Here is a 22,256-nt window from a genome sequence, read left to right as displayed (position 1 = left end):
CTCAGCAGGTCAGGCAGCATCTGTGGAGAGTGAAACAGAGTTAACGTTTCAAGTTGATGACCTTTCATCAGTCTTACTTTGTAATGTTAGCTGATCTCATGTATGGCACTAGTGGAGGTTGTGAATACTGATTCAGTCTCTGCTTGTATTTTAGATGAAGATTTGGTCAAACATGAACATGACTTTGATGACACCACAGATCATTGAAGACACCAAACCGATTTGGACCGAGAATTACTATATTAATGTGAAACAAAAATGACCAATTCTCATGAGAGCTCATTGTTTGAATCTTCTGAGAAAACATAAGACTGCCTATCCCAGTGCCTAATTCACAACAAATCTTCTTCATTTCTCAGATACTGGTAGGAACAGCAGTCCTGTAACTATTGTTTTTCTTTATTTTGTGTTTAGCTCCAAATGCTTATTTTCCAGGTGAAAGTAGTCAGTGTAATGCAGTTGGCACCATTTTCGTTTTTCTTTGTGTCATTATTTCTTTACTCTTTTCCCTTCCTGTGTCCTCCTTAAGCCACAGACCTTCCGTGGCTGTGAGAACTGGCTGGGGGCTTGCTCCTAAGACTGCAGCACTGCTGTGCTACAGCTAATCACTAGGATGTGTACTGTAGGGATCTTGAGTGACAGGGCCTTCAACTCTCCTGCCTACCCTTCAGTTGGAACCTTCCCACAATAACATAGTTCAGATTTGATAGTCACAGTATAGGAAATGATGGGCAGGAACCACATCCTATCATTATGTGGTGCAGGAGTACTACATTACATTAGTGCCCCCTTCTGCACTAAACTTTAAGGTATTAAGTAATGTGACATAGTGAGCCCTTTTTTTAGGTGTCTTTAGGAATAGAGGGGGCAATTTTAACCTGACCCGCCTGTCAGGAAACTGATGGAATTGGGTGCAATCCTGGTTTTACACTCGGTCCGATTTTTACTCTCCATTGTAGCCCGGTGAGTTAGGTTAACATGACCCCTGAGGACCCGGCAGCCATTTGTGTGGTCCTTGTGAGGTACTGCATACTATTGTAAACCATACTATCCATACTGTTGTAAACCTGTTACAGTTTGAATAAATAGAGGAACCTCAGCATGCACTTGGCAAAAAACAGCTGCAAGGCCATTGGCTGAGGCACTTATTAGTGTGCATGAGATATTTCCATTTTTGTTAATCAAACATGATTAAGACATGCGGGACTGATTTCTTCTCATCATATCACTGTTAATTGTTATACAACATATCTCTGAATTGATAATGTACATGAAGTTTGCAACACTTACTAAAATGCTATATCGGAAACCCCATCTGCAAATTAACTCCCTACTTCATCTTTCTATGAGTCAAGGAGTGTTGTGTTTCTGCAGTAATATCACAAGAGCCCGCCACATATTTTAAAATAATTAACTTTCATACCACTTTTAAGTACCAGCCACATTGTTTCCATTTTATTGAGGTAAAAGTACTGTATATATTACAAAGAACGATGGTCAGTATTTATTCATTTGAAGGGATCACAAAATATCTGGGCTGATAAGTGGCAGGTGACATTCGTGCCACACAAGTGCCAGGCAATGACTATCTCCAACAAGCGAGGGTCTAACCACCGCCCCTTGACATTCAACGGCATTAACATCGCCGAATCCCCCACCATCAACATCCTGGGGGTCACGATTGACCAGAAACTTAACTGGACCAGCCACATAAATACTGTGGCAACAAGAGCAGGTCAGAGGCTAGGTATTCTGCCGTGAGTGTCCCCAAAGCATTTCCACCATCTACAAGGCACTTGCCTGGAGGAGTGCAGCTCCAACAACACTCAAGAAGCTTGACACCATCCAGGACAAAGCAGCCCGCTTGATTGGCACCCCATCCACCGCCTTAAACATTAATTCCCTCCACCACTGGTGTACCGTGGCTGCAGTGTGTACCATCTACAAGATGCATTGCAGCAACTCACCAAAGCTTCTTCGGCAGCACCTCCCAAACCCCCAAAGGACAAGGGCAGCAGGCACATGGGAACACGACCACCTCCAAGTTCCCCTCCAAGTCACACATCATCCTGGCTTAGAAGTATATCGCCGATCCTTCATTGTTACTGGGTCAAAGTCCTGGAACTCCCTACCTAACAGCACTGTGGGAGTACCTTCACCACACGGACTGCAGCGGTTCAAGAAAGCGGCTCACCACCACCTTCTCACGGGCAATTAGGGATGGGCAATAAATGCTGCCCTTGCCAGTGATGCCCACATTCCATAAATGAATTTAAAAAAATCCAAAGATTGATTTCAAATTTACCTTATGGTTTATGATTCCATGATTAAATTGCAGCTTGAACTCTCCTTCCTAACTGTTATTTTTGTTAATGATTTTTCCTGCAATTTTCTTCCATCTACGTCCACTCATGCTGGTGTAGGTTTCCATGGGTGCTGAATGTCCTTAACTACCTTGCACAAATGGTCATTCTTCAAGTTTCATCCAAGACAATGAGTGTTGGCAGGCCATGGAGGTGGGTGGAGGGGAAGGAAAGGAAGGGAATCACAGCCAAGCCTGGTTGTATCTTTATCTGATGTCCACATGCACATAACTTGCAGCAGGCTCACTGGCTTGTGATGAGTGAGGACCCTACTTGACTATTCCCCCCCACCTTTTTTCCCTAGTGCAGGACACTGAGGCAAACTGTGGATCAAACCTGGGACCTTTCTGCTTTATATGGTTGAGTTTCACGTTGACTCTTTTTCGTGTCCTTGATAATTTTCTCTTGTCAATTTTCTCCCCTCCTCCTCTGAAGGCCTTGACTGCAAATTGGATTACTGTTCTACAGGCACCAATGCACCTCCTGACACATCGCCCAAATGGCCATGATTCAGGTTATTCAAATACGAGGGGGCCTACAACTATGTATGATCCTGCCCTCACCTGTGGCTGTCAGGTAAGTACTTTCAGAAGAAGTTGCTTGATAGCAATTCGGAACAGCAAAACAGACAGGCCTAGAAATTCGAAGCGTTTGCGTGACCGTTAAGGCCCGTTTCGGCAAATAAAATGGCGGCTGTCTCACTTTTGCCCGCTGCCGGTGCAGGACACGGCAAGCACCATTTTGGTAAGGGCCATAGCGCTGCCAATGGCCCCGGAAATGTAAATGAGCAGAGTGTGATGTCACACGCCGACTTAACGCCACTTCTGCAAACTTTGACCTTTTCTCTGTTTAACGGTAAGCACGTTCGGAAAAGTGAGCATGAAGCAGCCCTGCAGAGACGCTGTCAGCGCTTCTTAAAGTGACACACATGTCTTTCAGATAAGTTTGAATTTTAGCTTTTGGGCTTTTTAAATATTTTCTTGAAATAGTGGCTTGGTGCAATAGATGTTAAAAGTTTGTTAAAGTGTGCAGGGAGTGCAGGTGGTGCTGCTGGATGCTTGCAAGACTTTGGATAGTAAAGGAAGGCCTCTGAGAGACAGAAAATGCTGGAAATACTCAGCAGGTCAGGCGGCATCCATGGAGAGAAAAACAGAGTTCACGTCTCAGGTCGAGATGCAGAAGAGGAAGAGGAAGAAGCAGAAGAGGAGAAAGTGGAAGGAAGGATGCAACTGAGGCAGCCCCTTTCTGGCTGGAATATCCGGGATGGAATTATCTGCCTGCAGTACCAGTGACCACAACCTCAATTCCCCTTTCAATATTTGTCCCACACCTTCCCTTCCCTCTGTTACTGACCATCACAGTGTCCTCTTGGCCACAATGCTGAAATAAAAGCCACCACAAAGCAAACTTTCCAATCCAACTTTCTACATCTATCCATCCAATATGACATCAAGATATCAACTAATCACCCTTGTGCAGTCCCTTAATGACTGTCCTGTGTGTGCCTTTGTCTATTCTACTGATGTCACGCAGTGCTACCCCAGTGGCTGCAGCATGGCTGGTGGAAGGCTGCTGACTTTCAGTGGGGGACACTGCAGATGGCCTTGCAGGATGACCATGAAGAGCTGGTGGCTGTGAGTGTGAAATTGAGTGATGGTGTTTCTTCTTCTTCTTCACTCTCCTCTCCCTCTTCTTGGTCAACCACTGGTTGGGCAGGCTGGATTCCTTGGATGTCTGAAATAAGGAAGGCACAAGGGTAGAGTTGTGGTGTGCACCTTGTAAATCAGAATATATTATGGGATGGGGGGGGGGAAATGGGATGTGAGAAGGAGGATAACGTATGAGGATAGTAGCATCTTGTATCCTTTCAGCCCCGCCGCTGACCAAGGGCTCAGCCATGCCCCTGCCAAGAATGACCTGCACCATCTCCTCCAAGGGGGTGAGTTGAAGCAAGGAATGGGAGGTGTGTCTCGTGTTTCCTCCAGATTGTCGGTAGGCGAGTGATGGGCGGGGGGTCATGCAATAAGCAGTGTGTGAGGCCAGTTGTGCAGTTGGTAGGAGACAGCTTTTGAAGATGCATTCACTGGCCTTGACCACTGGTTTGAGATCATGACGCTTCTTTGGGCACTGAAGCCAGGTCATAGGGGCGGCACTGCTGGCAGTGATGGCCTCGGTGATCTGGTCTCACACCGTTCTTTCTGGAGGCCTTCCTGGCCCCTGTGAGTAGAGGATCTCTCTTGCAGTGTTGACCTCTGCACAAATCTGGAGTGCTGCTTGCGAGACCTTAGTGCCCCTTCCCTGGCTTGTTGAGCCATTTGTGTTAGTGCTTAAGCACTTTTACCATTTTTTTACATTCAGAAGGCAGTTCAGCTTTAAGAGCTGAAGATTGCAATTTGGGAATTCTTTTTAATTTTTTTTTTCACAAGGCAGTTGAGCACTCAGGGCTAAAGACTGCCTATTTTAAATGATTTTTTTTTCATTTTAGAAGGCAGTTCCCCTTTAAAGGACCAACACTGCTTTCTAAAATGACAGCCTTGCTTTAAGACAACACTGCTCTTGCTCCAGGGATGCTACAGCCAGGCCACATTGGGCCTCCTGCTCAGAGTACCACCGGAAAACCAGTCATGTTCTCCAGCTTTTGCGCTGTGCTAATTTAAATTAGCAGGCAGCACCAAAATACCAGTGCTGCCTGCGTTATTATTTCGGGCGGCCGTTAACTTCAGCCCGTGGTGACATCGGATGGTTTCCGGCCTGCTCCGATTTCTAGGCCACAGATTCTATCCAGCTGCTCTCTGACTAGTGAGCACCGAAATAGTACTCCTAATGTTAACCCTGCTGGGACCTGTCTGGGCATCAAAACTGGGTCCTCTATGGCTCAGCTACTCACTGAAAAAATTGCTGAGGCATTATCAATTATTGTTGTAGCCAATATTGTTGTTTCAGTATTCAATGGAAGAATAAGAAGCGAATTTTGTCCCTAGGTACAATAAATCATAATTCCCGTCCCACTGGATGTCATGAGCCCTGATCTGCTTTAAGCAATTTCTTTAAACTATGAAGAAAAACTTTCCTTCAATACATTGCTTCACTACATTATTGCATTACAATCCAAAGCTGTTTTGCTGTTTGTATTGTATTAATAAAATCAGTTAAGAGAATATTTATTTTTCTGGGAAGACAGCGGCTTAAAGGATTACGTTTAATCAAAACAAAAGGGTTTTGTGCATCTTAAAAATTAAATGAAACAGCCGGTGTTTATTGCGGGAAGGAAGTAAAATCATTTATATAAATAAAAATTAATCCTGTTTAGTTTTTGTTCTAATTTTTTTTTCTTAAACCAAATAATGAAATTTAATTAAAAAATGTTTAATGCTACACGGTTTCCTTTGTAAACATTGCTAAGTAAACAATAGTTGGTGGCCGCAAATTTGGATAGGTGCTCCTTTTGTCAAACATGCACCACATCCATGCAAACATACTGTCACTTATGATGCTTGAAGACAAGATGTGATTATAAACTAACGTGCAGAGTTACCGAGCAGAGGGCACAACATTTTCACCAAGGAGAATGCCAGGAAGTTGCAGTAATTAGATATCTAGTGGTTATAATTATAAGAACATAAGAAATAGGAGCAGGAGTAGGCCATTTGGCCCTTTGAGCCTGCTCTGCCATTCAATAAGATCATGGCTGATCTTCTACCTCATCTCCACTTTCCTGCACTATCCCCATATCCCTTGATTCCCTTAATATTCAAAAATCTAGCGATCTCTGTCTTGAATATACTCAACGACTGAGCCTCCACAGCCCTCTGGGGTAGAGAATTCTGAAGATTCACCACCCTCTGAGTGAAGAAATTTCTCCTCATCTCAGTCCTAAATGGCCGACCCCTTATTCTGAGACTGTGATCTCTGGCTCGAGACTCCCCAGCCAGGGGAAACATCCTCCCTGCATCTACCCTGTCAAGCCCTGTAAAAAGTTTGTATGTTTCAATGAGATCACCTCTCATTCTTCTAAACTCTAGAAAATATAGGCCTAGTCTACTCAATCTGTCCTCATAGGACAATCCCCCCATCCCAGGAACCAGTCTGGTGAACCTTCGTTGCACTCCCTCTATGGCAAGTATATCCTTCCTTAGGTAAGGAGACCAAAACTGTACACAATACTCCAGGTGTGGTCTCACCAGCGCCCTATATAATTGCAGTAAGACATCTTTACTCTCATACTCAAATCCTCTTGTAATAAATGCCAACATACTATTTGCTTTCCTAATTGTTTGCTGTACCTGCATGTTAACTTTCAGTGATTCGTCTACAAGGACACCCAGGTCCCTCTGAACATTTCCCAATGTCTCACCGTTTAAAAAAATACTCTGCTTTTCTATTTTTCCTACCAAAGTGGATAACTTCACATTTCTAGCACAATTAGTGCTGGTTTCAGTAGTCAGCTCTGAAAAAAATGCTATTGTGCTCTGAACAGTTCTAAAGAATTGGGGCTGAAATTACATGGCTTCTGCTGAACTTGTATCATCTGGTGGGAGACCAGTGGAGCCCCCTAGAAAACAAGGGAGAACCAGTTGTTGTATCATTTCTGGAAGCTTTCTATTTGCATTGTTTTTAAATCCCTCCAAGGCCTCACCCTACCCTATCTCTGTAACCTCCTCCAGCCCTACAACCCTATGAGATCTCTGAGCTCCTCCAATTCTGACCCCTTAAACATCCCTGATTTTCATTGCTCTACCATTGATGGCCTTCAGCTGCTAGACCCTAAGCTCAGGAATTTCTTCCCTAAGTCTCTCCACCTCCCTCTCCTCCTTTAAGATGCTCCTTAAAATCTGCCTCTTTGACCAAGCTTTTGGTCACCTGTGCTAATATCTTTTTATGTGGCGCATGTCAAATTTTGTTTGATAACACTCCTGTGAAGTGGCTAGGGATGTTTTACTTTGTTCAAGGCGCTAGAAGACATAGTTCAAGAAGACATAGACAGGCTGGTGAAATGGGCGGACACGTGGCAGATGAAATTTAATGCAGAAAAGTGCGAAGTGATACATTTTGGTAGGAAGAACAAGGAGAGCCAAGATACACTAAAGGGTACAGTCCTAAAGTGGGTGCATGAACCAAGAGACCTGGGGGTATATGTGCATAAATCATTGAAGGTGGCAGGGAAGGTTGAGAAAGTGGTTTAAAAAGCATAAAAAACTGATTCGGCCTTAACTGAAGTATTATGTCCAATTCTGGGCACCGCGCTTTAGGAAGGATGTGAAGGTCTTAGAGAGGGTGCAGAAAATATTCACGAGAATGATTCCAGGGATGAGGGACTGCAGTTACGTGGATAGACTAGAGAAGCTGAGGTTGTTCTCCTTAGAGCAGAGAAGGTTGAGAGGAGATTTGATAGAGGTATTCAAAATCATGAGGGGTCTAGACAGAGTAGGTAGAGAGAAACTGTTCCCATTGGCGGAAGGGTCGAGAACCAGAGGACACAGATATAAGGTGATTGACAAAAGAACCAAAGGCAACATGAAGAAAATCTTTTTTATGCGGCAAGTGGTTAGGATCTGGAATGCGCTGCCTGAATGTGTGGTGGAGTCAGACTCAATCATGGTTTTCAAACAGGAATTGGATAAGTACCTGAAGGAAAAAAAAACTGCAGGGCTACAGGGAAGGGGTGGGGGCGGGGGAGTGGGACTAGCTGAAGTACTCTTGGAGAGAGCCAGCATGGGCTGGACAGGCCGAATGGCCTCCTTCTGTGCTATAACAATTCTATGATTCTATGATTCTATGAGTCTATATACATGCAAGTTGTTGTTGCAAATGGGTCGATCATTTGGCTCAATCAGGCTGTATCCATGGAGCTTGGTACGCTGAGTGAATTTTTAAAAATTGTTTATGGGATGTGGGTGTTGCTGGCAAGGCCGGCATTTATTGCCCATCCCTAATTACCCTTGAGAATGTGGTGGTGAGCCGCTTTCTTGAACCGCTGCAGTCCGTGTGGTGAAGGTACTCCCACAGTGCTGTTAGGTAGGGAGTTCCAGGATTTTGACCCAGCGACAATGAAGGATCGGCGATATACTTCTAAGTCAGGATGGTTTGTGAGTTGGAGGGGAATTTGGAGGTGGTGGTGTTCCCATGCGCCTGCTGCCCTTGTCCTTCTAGGTGGAAGAGGTCGCAGGTTTGGGAGGTGCTGCTGAAGAAGCCTTGGCGAGTTGCTGCAGTGCATCTTGTAGATGGTACACTGCAGCCATGGTACGCTGGTGATGGAGGGAGGCAACGTTTAAGGTGATGGATGGGGTGCCAATCAAGCGGGCTGCTTAGTCTTGGATGGTGTTGAGCTTCTTGAGTGTTGTTGGAGCTGCACTCATCCAGGCAAGTGGAGAGTATTCCATCACATTCCTTACTTGTGCCTTGTAGATGGTGGAAAGGCTTTGGGGAGTCAGGAGGTGAGACACTCACCACAGAATACCCAGCCTCTGACCTGCTCTTGTTGCCACAGTATTTATGTGGTTGGTCCAGTTAAGTTTCTGGTCAATGGTGATCCCCAGGATGTTGATGGTGGGGGATTCAGCGATGGTAATGCCTTTGAATGTCAAGGGGTGGTGCTTAGACTATTGCTTGTTGGAGATAGTCATTGCCTGGCACTTGTGTGGCATGAATGTTGCCTGCCACTTATTAGCCCAAGCCTGAATGTCGTCCATGTCTTGTTGCATGCGGGCATGGACTGCTTCATTATCTGAGGAGTTGTGAATGACGCTGAACACTGTGCAGTCATCAGTGAACATCCCCATTTCTGACCTTATGTTGGAGGGAAGGTCATTGATGAAGCAGCGGAAGATGGTTGGGCCTAGGACACTGCCCTGAGGAACTCCTGCAGCGATGTCCTGGGGCTTTGATGATTCACCTTCAACCAGCACAACCATCTTCCTTTGTGCTAGGTATGACTCCAGCCAGTGGAGAGTTTCCCCTCCGATTTCCATTGACTTCAGTTTTACTAGGGCTCCTTGATGTCACACTCGGTCAAATGCTGCCTTGATGTCAAGGGCAGTCACTCTCACCTCACCTCTGGAATTCAGCTCCTTTGTCCATGTTTGGACTAAGGCTGTAATGAGGTCGGGAGCAGAGTGGTCTTGGCGGAATCCAAACTGGGCATCAGCAAGCAGGTTATGGGTGTGTAAGTGCTGCTTGATAGCATTGTCAATGACACCTTCCATCACTTTGCTGATGATTGAGAGTAGACTGACAGGGCGGTAACTGGCCGGATTGGATTTGTCTTGCTTTTTGTGGACAGGACATACCTGGGCAGTTTTCCACATTGTCGGATAGATGCCAGTGTTGTAGCTGTACTGGAACAGCTTGGCTAGAGGCGTGGCCAGTTCTGGAGCACAAGCCTTCAGCACGATAGCTGAGTTGAAGCATACCAGCCTTCAGAAGAGCGAATGTAGACCACATCCTATTCTAAGATCTGCTCCCTTATATAGGAGACTGAAAATATCATGACCTGGGCAATTCTGCTCCCACCCAAAAAGAAAAAAAGGGTAGGTGGGTGGTGGAGTTTCTGACCACCATGGAATAGGCAGAAGCCATAGATGTGCCTGAAGTGGGGTTTGTGCCCACCTGCCCCATGCTATTGAGATGTCCTCCCACTGACTCTGCAAACTCTGGCGAGCTCAGTGTTGGAGGGCTGCGGCAGCCAATCTCCCGGTGTAGTTGCCGGGCTCAGAGTCGTGACCCGTGGAACCTCGGCCCTGTAAACTCTAACAGAGAGCCACTAGGAATCTGAATACTCTGCGCACCGAACAGTTATTAATTTGGCCGTTGACACATGACAAAAGAGAAATATACTGCGGGTATGGTGCAGGGTGGCCAATCCTCCAGGGTTGCTCCTGGCGTCTCCAGGAATTGAAGACAAATCTCCTGGACACTGCTGCGAGCAACCCGAGGAAAAAAAAATCATAGGGGGGCATGAAACAAAAATATATGTTTTTTTTTCCAATTTCTTTGAACACTTCTATTTATGAGGTTATAAAATATTGGAGATAGGAGAAAAGGCTGCTTTACTGGACGGGGCAGTTAGAGACGGGGTGGCGGGGGGCGCTGGTGGTGGAGGGGTAATGGGTGTCATGTGATGGAACCTCCAGGACTATGTCCAACCAGAGTTGGCAACCCTGGTATGGTGGCTTCAGGAATGGCATTGGAATAATCATATTCAAATGCTGCAGTACTGGATTTCCATCACAAGAGCCTCTCAGCGAGCTACATGAAGTGCAGGTCTTCTAGTGGCAGAAAGTAGGTACTGCGCCATTTCAAGACATGACATCGGTCCACGAATTTTGTTGTATGGCTTGAACCAAAGTTTTCTATTCGTATGGGAAAATTCCTGACTTTCCTTGGCATTTTGTGCCAGTGGTGGCATTATCAGGTTTTGATAGGGAAACACAGAATTGTTCAATGTTATTGCGCAGAAACAGGCCTGTATTGGGAACTTAGTTTGTTGAAAAACTTATTGACATGTTGGGGTAAAATTTCCGCAGAGGGTCTTCCGATTGCCTGAGTTATTCAAGTCATCCACCAACCTTCTTTGCAGAACAGGCTCCAGGGGCTGAATGTCCTACTCCTGTTCCTATATTCCTATCAAAATTATGGCAGGAGAGTGCGAGACCCCCCGCCCCCGCCGCCTCAGCGGCATGTTTTCCCCCTTGTATTTATTGTAAAAAAAACTTGCACTTATATAACGCCTTTCACGACCTCAGGGATTGCCAAAGCGCTTTACAGCCGATTAAGTACTTTTGAAATATAGTCACTGTTGTAATGTACTATAAATGAATCCTGCAAAATTCTTCGTAAAATAACTGCTTTAATTCTAAGTTAATAAAGTGCCTCTTTGGCTAAAGTAATTTGTTCTAACTGTGAATTTTTAAAAATGCAGCAGTGAAATTGGTAAAATGTAATGGCCTAGAAATTCAGTGGCCTGCGCCACCAGTTAGCGCCCAAAGAGGGCTTTTGCGCCACTGTGCAAACCTACCGCGATATTTAGCGGGGCGCTAATGGCGGCGTTAGCCTGTAGCGCTGCGCTGCCACCGATGACGTAATTGGTGTGCGCAGCGCCCCGCTATCGCCCCGCTGGCCATATTTGGTCGCTGCCGCCTCCTCCGCGCCGGCCGCAAACAGCGACCGGTACACAGAGGCCTACCTGTGGCGGTAGTGGGGCGAGTTAAGGTGGAGGTGCGGCCGGCCGCTTTTTCGGCGGCCGCCTGCCCGCACCTCCGTCCCCGGCCTCCTACAACCCCCCCCCCCCGCGGCATTGCCGGCTGTTTCCCGAGAGCCCGGCACTTCTCCTTGGTGCCGGGCTCATTTGCATCCACTCGCGAGCGGGGATCGCGCTGTTGCAGGCACCTCCCCCTTAAGAGTGGGAGGAAGGCCTGCAGTACCGCAGGCTGCCGTGCCGCAGCGGGTGGCGCTGCGGCACTTTGCGCACCGATATTCAGTTTCAGCGCCCCAAGCGGGGCGCCGAAACCCTTGTTTAGCGGCCGGCTTCCACTTGGGGCGCTGAAACTGAATATCCCGCTGGCGTAAGTGGCTCCGCGCGCAGCGGTAATTCCGGCGCCCACACGAGCTGGGCGCCCCAAACTGAATTTTTAGCCCAAAGTTTCAAATCCTGAACCCATGTCTGAAAATTACACCTCTTGAACCATATCTGAAAATTACACCTCCTGAACCCACATCTGAAAATTACACCTACTGAACACACATCTGAAAATTACACCTCCTGAACCACATCTGAAAATTACACCTCCTGAACCCACATCTGAAAATTACACCTCCTGAACCCACATCTGAAAATTACACCTCCTGAACCCACATCTGAAAATTAGACCTCCTGAACCCACATCTGAAAATTACACCTCCTGAACCCACATCTGAAAATTACACCTACTGAACCCACATCTGAAAATTACACCTCCTGAACCCACATCTGAAAATTACACCTCCTGAACCCACATCTGAAAATTACAGATCCTGAACCCACATCTGAAAATTACACCTCCTGATCCCACATCTGAAAATTACAGCTCCTGAACCCACATCTGAAAATTACACCTCCTGAACCCACATCTGAAAATTACACCTCCTGATCCCACATCTGAAAATTACACCTCCTGAACCCACATCTGAAAATTACACCTCCTGAACCCACATCTGAATATTACACCTCCTGAACCCACATCTGAAAATTACAGATCCTGAACCCACATCTGAAAATTACACCTCCTGAACCCACATCTGAAAATTACACCTCCTGAACCCACATCTGAAAATTACACCTCCTGAACCCACATCTGAAAATTACACCTCCTGAACCCACATCTGAAAATTACACCTCCTGAACCCACATCTGAAAATTACACCTCCTGAACCCACATCTGAAAATTACACCTCCTGAACCCACATCTGAAAATTAGACCTCCTGAACCCACATCTGAAAATTACACCTCCTGAACCCACATCTGAAAATTACACCTCCTGAACCCACATCTGAAAATTACACCTCCTGAACCCTCATCTGGAAATTACAGATCCTGAACCCACATCTGAAAATTACACCTCCTGAACCCACATCTGAAAATTACACCTCCTGAACCCACATCTGAAAATTACACCTCCTGAACCCACATCTGAAAATTACACCTCCTGAACCACATCTGAAAATTACACCAACTGAACCCACATCTGAAAATTACACCTCCTGAACCTACATCTGAAAATTACATCTCCTGAACCCACATCTGAAAATTACACCAACTGAACCCACATCTGAAAATTACACCTCCTGAACCCACATCTGAAAACTACACCTCCTGAACCCACATCTGAAAATTACACCTCCTGAACCCACATCTGAAAATTACACCTCCTGAACCCACATCTGAAAATTACACCAACTGAACCCACATCTGAAAATTACACCTCCTGATCCCACATCTGAAAATTACACCTCCTGATCCCACATCTGAAAATTACACCTCCTGATCCCACATCTGAAAATTACACCTCCTGATCCCACATCTGAAAATTACACCTCCTGATCCCACATCTGAAAATTACACCTCCTGAACCCACATCTGAAAATTACACCTCCTGAACCACATCTGAAAATCACACCTCCTGAACCCACATCTGAAAATTACACCTCCTGAACCCACATCTGAAAATTACACCTCCTGAACCCACATCTGAAAATTACACCTACTGAACCCACATCTGAAAATTACACCTCCTGAACCCACATCTGAAAATTACACCTCCTGAACCCACATCTGAAAATTACACCTCCTGAACCCACATCTGAAAATTACACCTCCTGAACCCACATCTGAAAATTACACCAACTGAACCCACATCTGAAAATTACACCTCCTGAACCCACATCTGAAAATTACACCTCCTGAACCCACATCTGAAAATTACACCTCCTGAACCCTCATCTGGAAATTACAGATCCTGAATCCACATCTGAAAATTACATCTCCTGAACCCACATCTGAAAATTACACCTCCTGAACCCACATCTGAAAATTACACCTCCTGAACCCACATCTGAAAATTACACCTCCTGAACCCACATCTGAAAATTACATCTCCTGAACCCACATCTGAAAATTACACCTCCTGAACCCACATCTGAAAATTACACCTCCTGAACCCACATCTGAAAATTACACCTCCTGAACCCACATCTGAAAATTACACCTCCTGAACCTACATCTGAAAATTACACCTCCTGAACCCACATCTGAAAATTACACCTCCTGAACCCACATCTGAAAATTACACCTCCTCAACCCACATCTGAAAATTACACCTCCTGAACCCACATCTGAAAATTACACCTCCTGAACCCACATCTGAAAATTACACCTCCTGAACCCACATCTGAAAATTACACCAACTGAACCCACATCTGAAAATTACACCAACTGAACCCACATCTGAAAATTACAGATCCTGAACCCACATCTGAAAATTACACCTCCTGAACCCACATCTGAAAATTACACCTCCTGATCCCACATCTGAAAATTACACCTCCTGATCCCACATCTGAAAATTACACCTCCTGATCCCACATCTGAAAATTACACCTCCTGATCCCACATCTGAAAATTACACCTCCTGATCCCACATCTGAAAATTACACCTCCTGAACCCACATCTGAAAATTACACCTCCTGAACCACATCTGAAAATTACACCTCCTGAACCCACATCTGAAAATTACACCTCCTGAACCCTCATCTGAAAATTACACCTCCTGAACCCACATCTGAAAATTACAGCTCCTGAACCCACATCTGAAAATTACAGCTCCTGAACCCACATCTGAAAATTACAGCTCCTGAACCCACATCTGAAAATTACACCTCCTGAACCCACATCTGAAAATTACACCTCCTGAACCCACATCTGAAAATTACACCTCCTGAACCTACATCTGAAAATTACACCTCCTGAACCCACATCTGAAAATTACACCTCCTGAACCCACATCTGAAAATTACACCTCCTGAACCCACATCTGAAAATTACACCTCCTGAACCTACATCTGAAAATTACACCTCCTGAACCCACATCTGAAAATTACACCTCCTGAACCCACATCTGAAAATTACACCAACTGAACCCACATCTGAAAATTACACCTCCTGAACCCACATCTGAAAATTACACCAACTGAACCCACATCTGAAAATTACACCTCCTGATCCCACATCTGAAAATTACACCTCCTGAACCCACATCTGAAAATTACACCTCCTGAACCCACATCTGAAAATTACACCTCCTGATCCCACATCTGAAAATTACACCTCCTGATCCCACATCTGAAAATTACACCTCCTGAACCCACATCTGAAAATTACACCTCCTGAACCCACATCTGAAAATTACACCTCCTGAACCCACATCTGAAAATTACACCTCCTGAACCCACATCTGAAAATTACACCTCCTAAACCCTCATCTGAAAATTACAGCTCCTGAACCCACATCTGAAAATTACAGCTCCTGAACCCACATCTGAAAATTACACCTCCTGAACGCAGATCTGAAAATTACACCTCCTGAACGCACATCTGAAAATTACACCTCCTGAACCCACATCTGAAAATTACACCTCCTAAACCCTCATCTGAAAATTACAGCTCCTGAACCCACATCTGAAAATTACACCTCCTGAACCCACATCTGAAAATTACATCTCCTGAACCCACATCTGAAAATTACACCTCCTGAACCCACATCTGAAAATTACACCAACTGAACCCACATCTGAAAATTACACCTCCTGAACCCACATCTGAAAATTACACCTCCTGAACCCACATCTGAAAATTACACCTCCTGAACCCACATCTGAAAATTACACCTCCTGATCCCACATCTGAAAATTACACCTCCTGAACCCACATCTGAAAATTACACCTCCTAAACCCTCATCTGAAAATTACAGCTCCTGAACCCACATCTGAAAATTACAGCTCCTGAACCCACATCTGAAAATTACACCTCCTGAACGCACATCTGAAAATTACACCTCCTGAACGCACATCTGAAAATTACACCTCCTGAACCCACATCTGAAAATTACACCTCCTGAACCCACATCTGAAAATTACACCTCCTGAACCCACATCTGAAAATTACACCTCCTGAACCCACATCTGAAAATTACACCTCCTGATCCCACATCTGAAAATTACACCTCCTGAACCCACATCTGAAAATTACACCTCCTGATCCCACATCTGAAAATTACACCTCCTGAACCCACATCTGAAAATTACACCTCCTGAACCCACATCTGAAAATTACACCTCCTAAACCCTCATCTGAAAATTACAGCTCCTGAACCCACATCTGAAAATTACAGCTCCTGAACCCACATCTGAAAATTACACCTCCTGAACGCACATCTGAAAATTACACCTCCTGAACGCACATCTGAAAATTACACCTCCTGAACCCACATCTGAAAATTACACCTCCTGACCCCACATCTGAAAATTACACCTCCTGAACCCACATCTGAAAATTACACCTCCTGAACCCACATCTGAAAATTACACCTCCTGAACCCACATCTGAAAAGTACATCTAACCTGGAACCCAAGAACTTGTCCAATAGTTTGTGGTCAGCATTGAGGATGGATGTGGATCTTTGTGTCACACGAGTTGCTTTTTCATGTATTAGCATGATTGTGGCTGGAAGTTTTGTTTTTTTGGGATGGAGCTTGTTTCCAACTCAAGATGAACCTATTTCAGCAGAAGTGGCTGAGGTCAGGGAATACAGCCTTGTAAAATTCAGCAGGATAGCCATTGGGTCCCGGGGCTTTTCCAGATTGGAGTCTTTTTGCTGCATGCTGAATCTGTCCAGCCGAGATTGAGGCATCAAACCCCTGTGGGTCTTTATGAGAAAGGTGGGATGGGGCAGGTTCTCTGGATATTGTGCAGTTTCTTATTCTATGGCCTAGGGCTCAGAGATATGAGGCAAGGTATAGTAGTTTGTTAATGCTCTGCTTATCTCAGTGACATTACTGAGGTTGCTGTTGTGTATGTACCTTTAAGAGAATAACTGGTCTCAGACTGCAGTGCCAGCAGTGACCACCCCTGTATAAAAGGCGCGAGAGAGCCTCTGTTTGTTAGTTTCACTATTGACTTCCACCAGTAAAGACTTGTTTGTTTTCACTCCTGCTGGTCCGTGTCTCAATCATTCACGGACTTAACACTGGCGACGAGTAAGAAACGAACTTACCTGCAACTCGGCAGCACCTCAGATGACGTTGTTGAAGGTCGGAGCCAGAAGAAAGAAAAAAAAAAAATAGAGTCCAAAGAAACTCGAGAAACGGGCGTCGACCATCAATCATCGGTTTGAAAACTTGCAGGAGAGACTTTCCAGAGCCAGGCTGGGTTCCTCGGTCTGTGGTTTCCCATCTAATCGGGCTGGTGGCAGGTAGTGCTCTGATCCTTCCTGGGCTGCGGCGGGCTGAAGCTCGATCGGATGGCTTTTCAACGGGGCCGGGCAGTGAGTCGGGAAGCAAAGAGAGAGAGAGAGGGTGGAGCACACAGGGCGCGGCCGGTGCTTCGAAGCCGGGCAGCGTTCGGACCTAAGAAGAGGGAGGGAAGTGTCCCAGAGGGTCCGCTCCACGATGGGAAAATAATAAAAGAAAAAGAATCAATATTTAACGCGCAAGAAACCGTGGAAAGCAGCGCTAACAACAGCAGGGAAGAAGGCAAAGCGCGGGAGGCGCCATTTTGTTAAATCGGGGAAGAAGGCAAAGCGCGGGAGGTGCCATTTTAGATTTGCAAGATGCCGAAGACTGGCTGTATCATTGCTTTTGATAATACAATAGAGGACTGGACCACGTATGTGGAAAGAGTCGAGGTATATTTCGAGGCAAACAAAATAGCGGAGGGGAAAAAGGCATCGATATTGCTAAACTTAATGGGCGCTAGAACGTACGTCCTATTGCGGGACCTGATTACTCCAGCCAAACCGAAGGCGAAGAGTTTTAACGAAATTGTTGCTGTCCTACAGGAACACCTAAACCCTGCACCGCTGTTGATAGCAGAAAGATTTAAATTCCACAGGAGAACTCAGCACAAAGTTGAGAGCAATGCTGAGTATCTTACGGAACTACGCAAGCTATCAAAGCACTGCCAGTTCGGAGCAGGACTGGCAGATACCCTACGGGACAAATTTGTCTGTGGACTCCTGAGTGAAGGAACACAGAAGAAGTTACTCTCAGAAAAAGAGCTGACGCTAGATAAGGCTTTCAGCGTGGCAGTATCGTATGAAGCAGCAGCCAGGGGAGCTGCAGAAATTCAACAAAAACCACAGGAATACGGCACCCACGAAATGACACGGGGATTTGCAAAATGTTATCGCTGCGGCAGAACTAACCATGACCAGAAGGGCCGCTGGTCCAAAGACAAGATATGCAGACAATGCGGGAAGATTGGACACATTGCACGAGTTTGCAGGTCTAGGAAGAAGACCAGCGACAACAAAAAGGCTACTAAGGAACCGTACAAGAAAGTACAAAAGATGACGGACAGTAGTTCCGAAGACCAGATGAGCGATAGTGAATCCGGAAACAGGAGACTAAGCTGTCTCAAACTTCACAATGTAATCGCAAAAGAGGATCACCGAACCATTTGGGTCACCCTCACGATAGCAGGGTCCCAAGTTAAAATGGAATTGGATACAGGATCAGCGCTAACCGTCATGAATCGACGAGACTACGAGCGGCTATTTTCACACATACCCTTGAGAGAGACATCCATCGTCTTGACGATGTATACGGGGCAAAAAGTATACCCCAGAGGAAAAATAAGGGTGCCTGTCGAATGCAATGGCACGAAAATACGGAAATGGCATCTCTACATACTGCCAAATGGTGGACCACCGTTATTGGGACGGGAATGGATCAGGAAGATAAACTTAGATTGGCATTCCATTCATGCAATGACGGTGGATGGTAAAAAAGATGAAGACGTCACTCCTGGACGATTGTCAACAATCTTAGCTAACGCCAAAGAGGTATTTCAACAAGAACTGGGCACGCTTAAAGGCGTAACCGCCTCGATAAAAATAGAAGAGAATGCAGTTCCCAAGTTTTTCAAAGCAAGACCGGTACCATATGCAATTCGCCCAGCCGTCGAGGCAGAGCTGGAGAATCTGGAGAAGGCGGGCGTGTTGTCTAAGGTCGACTGGAGCGAGTGGGCAACACCCATCATTCCTGTCATGAAGAAAACGTTAAGCAATAAGTCCGGAGAGCCAAGGAAGATTTGCATCTGTGGGGATTTCAAGGTGACGGTGAACCCTGTCCTTCACACAGTACAATATCTTCTTCCAAGGATAGAAGACATCTTCGCCTCACTGTCTGGAGGGAAGCGTTTTTCAAAAATTGACCTAGCACAAGCATATTTGCAGATGGAGGTTGAAGAGTCCTCTAGGAAGTATCTCACGATAAACACTCACAAAGGTCTTTACCAGTATCATCGATTGGTATTCGGAGTAGCATCGGCTCTAGCGATATGGCAAAGAGCGATGGAACAAGTCCTGCAAGGGATTCCGGGGACTCAGTCTTACTTGGACGACATCCTTGTAACAGGTGAAGATGACAATGAACACCTTAACAACCTAGAACAGGTGCTCACTAGACTACGGGAACATGGACTGCGAGACAACCGCCCCAAGTACGAATTTTTTAAGAAACAGATATTGTATTGTGGCGACGTGATTGATGAAGCGGGGTTACATAAGTCCCCTGACAAAATTGAAGCTGTTGTTAAGGCCCCAGCGCCTGAAAATGTGTTGCAACTGAGGTCATTCCTCGGGTTGGTGAATTGCTATCATAAGTTTTTGCCGAATTTGTCGACAATTCTGCACCCACTGAACACCCTGCTACGAATGGGGGTAGCATGGAAATGGAACGATGATTGTATGCGTGCTTTTCAGAAGAGTAAGGACTTAATCACTTCAAGGGAAGTATTGGCTCACTACAACCCAGCACTGCCAATCAGGCTGGCGTGTGATGCGTCTCCCTACGGCATTGGGGCGGTACTGTCACATAAATTCCTTGATGGTTTAGAGAGGCCGATAGCTTTTGCGTCACGCTCGTTAACTTCTGCCGAGCGTAACTACGCCCAGATTGACAGAGAGGCCCTCAGCCTAGTGTGGGGGGTGAAGAAGTTCAATCACTACCTGCTCAGTCAAAAATTTACTCTACTAACCGATCATCAACCTCTTGTTTCCATTTTCAACCCTCAGAAGGGCGTACCAATAATGACAGCACAACGGCTGCAGAGATGGTCCCTTTTCCTAGGGGCACACCAATATGACATCGAGTACAAAGGAACTAAACAGCATGGAAATGCTGATGGATTGTCACGCCTACCGTTGCCGACGGTGGAAGAAGAAGACCTTGCAGTGGATCCAATGGAGCTATTCCACTCGACCATAGTCGAATGTCTCCCTGTGACGAATGCAAACATAGAAAAGGAAACACGGAATGACCCGACACTATCACGGGTCTATGATTTAACGGTGAAGGGATGGCCAGCACATGGCAAACCACTACTGCCAGCATTCTCGCCGAGAAGAGAACAGCTGTCAGTGTGCAGAGGAACCTTGATGTGTGGATCCAGAGTAGTAATTCCACCTAAGTTGACGGATAGAGTACTCAATGAGCTTCATGAGGGTCATCTGGGTGGGCTAAAAATGAAGAACTTAGCCAAAGCGTTTGTGTGGTGGCCGGGAATCGATAGAGAAATCAAAGAGATGACCAAGAGCTGTGCAGGATGCCAGAAGGTCCAAAACGCCCCACCACAAGCTCCTCTGCATCCATGGGGGTGGCCCTCATCTCCATGGCAACGGGTGCACATTGATTTTGCTGGTCCCTTCATGGACTCGATGTTTTTAATTGCGGTGGATGCACATTCAAAGTGGCCAGAGGTAATAAAAATGTCCTCAACCACCACGGAAAAAATTATCACAGTTTTGCGAACCATATTCGCCAGGAATGAGCTGCCTGAACAGATTTGCTCTGACAATGGACCACAGTTTGTGTCTGAAGAGTTCCGGAGGTACTTAAAGAACAATGGCGTTAAGCATTACACATCTGCCCCATATCATCCAGCCACTAATGGATTGGCCGAGAGGTTTGTCCAAACATTCAAGAAGGCTATCAAGGCAATGTGTAATGAAGATATACCCCTACAACACAAGGTGGACAACTTCTTGTTTGCCTACCGGAATGCGACACATGCGGTTACCAACCAAACTCCAGCCATGATGTTCTTCAATCGAAGACTACGATGCCGCTTGGATTTGGTTAAGCCAAATGTCCGAAGAGATGTGGAGAACAGGCAGTTTCAGAATATGAATGAAAGGCCGACCAGGAGTTTTAAGATAGGTCAACCAGTTTTGGCCCGGGACTACCGCACTGAGAAATGGCAGCCAGGAACGATTTGTACACGACAAGGACCTCTCATGTATACCGTGGACATTGGGGAGAGCATTGTAAGACGCCATGCTGACCAGATTCTAGAGTCACTGGAAAACGTCAACTCCACACCACGATCTGATACACCTGGTAATGAAATTGACGTTCCAATTGCAGCTACCGCAGAACCGGTAATATTGGAAGCAGATGAACCAAACAAAGACATTGATCCCGACGCAACATTGCAAGAAGAACCTGATACCCCAAAGAGGCGTTATCCAGACAGAATCAGGAAGCCTCCTCAAAGACTGAACTTATAATTGCTTAAACTTAACCAATGTATCTAGCAACAGTAATTGTGATTGTAATTCGTTATCATTTAGTTGTTAAATGAATGTTATGTACTGTTTATCTAAAAGGGGAGGAATTGTTGTGTATGTACCTTTAAGAGAATAACTGGTCTCAGACTGCAGTACCGGCAGTGACCACCCCTGTATAAAAGGCGCTAGAGAGCCTCTGTTTGTTACTTTCACTATTGACTTCCACCAGTAAAGACTTGTTTGTTTTCACTCCTGCTGGTCCGTGTCTCAATCATTCATGGACTTAACAGTTGCCATCAGTTTTCATTGATGGAACAGTTCCATTTTTTGCATTTGTTGCTGTCGGGTTGTGTGTGAGATACTTCCCTGACTTTCCCTGTTTACAGTATTTGCCTTTGAAGTACTGGAGGAGCTTTTCAGCATTCACTGATAACAGAAGAAAAATACTACAGATGCTGGAAATCATGAATAAAAACAGAAAATGCTGGAAACACTCAGCAGGTCAGGCAGCATCTATGGAGCGAGAAACAGAGTTAATGTTTCAGGTCGATGACCTTTCGTCAGAACTGTCTGT

At 45.6% G+C, this 22,256-nt stretch overlaps 1 long non-coding RNA gene across 1 annotated transcript in view; it reads left to right on the top strand.

The window, feature by feature from the left end:
* The window catches only part of LOC147114151 (uncharacterized), a 28,062-nt gene extending 6,204 nt beyond the window's left edge, over positions 1–21,858 (top strand). Inside the window, exons 2-4 of the long non-coding RNA XR_015079361.1 lie at positions 155–365; positions 2,799–2,939; positions 21,540–21,858. This is a non-coding gene — a long non-coding RNA (uncharacterized LOC147114151). The remainder of the gene's footprint in view (positions 1–154; positions 366–2,798; positions 2,940–21,539) is intronic.
* Positions 21,859–22,256: the final 398 nt, after the last annotated feature.

Source organism: Somniosus microcephalus, chromosome 8 (genome assembly GCF_052327205.1).
Source record: "Somniosus microcephalus isolate GS21.2 chromosome 8, FLI_Smic_1.0, whole genome shotgun sequence".
Classification (NCBI taxonomy): domain Eukaryota; kingdom Metazoa; phylum Chordata; class Chondrichthyes; order Squaliformes; family Somniosidae; genus Somniosus; species Somniosus microcephalus.
The sequence above is the reverse complement of the archived record's forward strand: the minus strand, read 5'-3'. Positions and strand labels throughout refer to the sequence as shown.